The sequence below is a fragment of the Berghia stephanieae genome, unplaced genomic scaffold (assembly GCF_034508935.2).
Source record: "Berghia stephanieae isolate SIO BIC M18660-M18661 unplaced genomic scaffold, UCSD_Bste_1.3 scaffold1288, whole genome shotgun sequence".
In the NCBI taxonomy this organism is placed as follows: Eukaryota; Metazoa; Mollusca; class Gastropoda; order Nudibranchia; family Aeolidiidae; genus Berghia; species Berghia stephanieae.
The window spans coordinates 1-1875 of record NW_027622277.1 but is presented as its reverse complement, the minus strand read 5'-3'; the positions used below and the strand labels follow the sequence as shown (position 1 = coordinate 1875).

Genomic DNA, 1875 nt, shown 5'->3' with positions numbered 1-1875 from the left:
GCTGTTCGGAGGTCGGGCTCGGGTTTGCCATACGTGCCTGGGGTCGAATCTGAATTTGCACCAAAAAAATTTTTTTTTTTAGTAGTCCGCAAGAGGAAAAGGGCTACCTTACCAGGGGTTTGGGACGTATAGTAGGGAAGGCGGTCGTCGGTCGGAAAAATTGAAATTGAAGCAAGGCGAGCCGAAAGGCGCGCGGTGGCCTCTGGTACACCCACGGTCACCAGCGCCTGGACGAGCGGTGGTCGGAGAGTCCGGAGTCGGTCCCAGGTTAGCTCCTCGGTAGAGGACCTAGAGTCGTGTGAGCGCGAGCGTGTCCGGGCGGTCGGAGCAGTCCGACCCAGCAGCGAGAAGGCCGAAGGGGTGAACGTTTGTGCGGTAGAGTCGAGAAGGGCCGTCGGCGAAGGAGTCGAGCGCTGGGAGTTCTCGGCGTCTGGGCTTCGGTCGTCGGCGCCCGTAGCCTCCTGTCCCAGCGGGTCCGTCCCGCCGGGTTGGAAATGGATACGCTACCAGGTTGATCCTGCCTGTAGTCTTATGCTTGTCTTGAGGGTTAAGCCATGCACGCCTATGCTCACCCTACACAGAAGGGGAAGCCGCGAACTGCTCAGTATATCGGCGATAATACACGGGGTGGGCGATGTTTGTCCGGACACCTGTAGGAATCCCAGAGCTAATACGTGCACACGAGTCCTCCTCCTAACGGGGTTACCTCCGCGGGGAGAGGGCGCATTTATTAGGATCTTGACCGGCGGCGGGTGGTTAACGCCGCCCGCCAGGCTGAGGCGAACTCTGGGTATGTGACGACCGCTGTTAGCGGCGTGCCCGTTTGCTCGCCGTCCCATCAAATTTAGACGGCCCGGGCAAGAGCCCCCCGTGTTGGCTACGGGTGACGGAGGATCAGGGTTCGATCCCGGAGAGGGAGCCTGCGAGACGGCTACCACGCTTAAGGGTGGCAGCAGGCGCGCAACTTACCCACTCCCAGCACGGTGAGGTAGTGAAGATAAATGTCGGGGCTGGGCTCGCATGCGAGCCTAGCGGTCGGATTGAGCGTAGACCAAACACGTGCCGTTGATGACCTATCGGAGGGCAAGCCTGGTGCCAGCAGCCGCGGTAATTCCAGCTCCGATGGCGTATGTTGTAGTTGCTGCGTTTAAAACGCTCGTAGTTGGATCTCTGAGGTGACGGCAGCGACAAACCGCGGGTGACGTTGCCCCGGCGATTATGCACCGTCGTGGTTTTGGGGATGGAGCAAGCGGTGCCTTCCGGTGCCGCAACCGGACCCTCGCGACGGATCTCGCCGGGCATCGCTTGCCCGTCGCTGCCGGTTTAGTCTCTTTCCGTCTTAAGCCGTGTCGGCTTGGTACGTGGCGTATCTGGGCCGACACTAAGGTACGGGCGGTGTTCTCCCTGAATCAATTGGAGTGCTCAAAGCAGGTCGTGCTCGCACAGCTTTGCTCGGAACGATGTGATGACGCCACCGCCCCGCAATGTAACCACGGGACCGGTCTCCGTGGGGGCGGTGGGCGAGGTCTATAGAGACGGCCGGGGGGCGGCGTACTACCGCGGGAGGGGTGGAATCCGACGATCGCGGTGGGACGAACAAGAGCGAAGGCACCGGCCAAGAGCGCCTTCGTTGATCATGAACGAAAGTCGGAGGAACGAACGCGATCAGGTACCGCGGTAGTTCCGACAGTAAACCATGCCGACCGGTTACGCGGGGACGTCCCCTGTGGGGAAGCCTCGCGAGGCCCCGGAGAAATCAGAGTGCCTGGGCTCCGGGGGGAGTACGGTCGCAAGGCTGAAACTTAAAGGAATTGACGGAAGGGCACCACCAGGAGTGGAGCCTGCGGCTCAATTTGACTCAACACGGGGAAGCTT

At 60.9% G+C, this 1875-nt stretch overlaps 1 pseudogene; it reads left to right on the top strand.

The window, feature by feature from the left end:
* Nucleotides 1-504: 504 nt before the first annotated feature.
* LOC144961034 (small subunit ribosomal RNA) lies at nucleotides 505-1875 on the top strand (annotated as a pseudogene; the record flags this gene model as incomplete).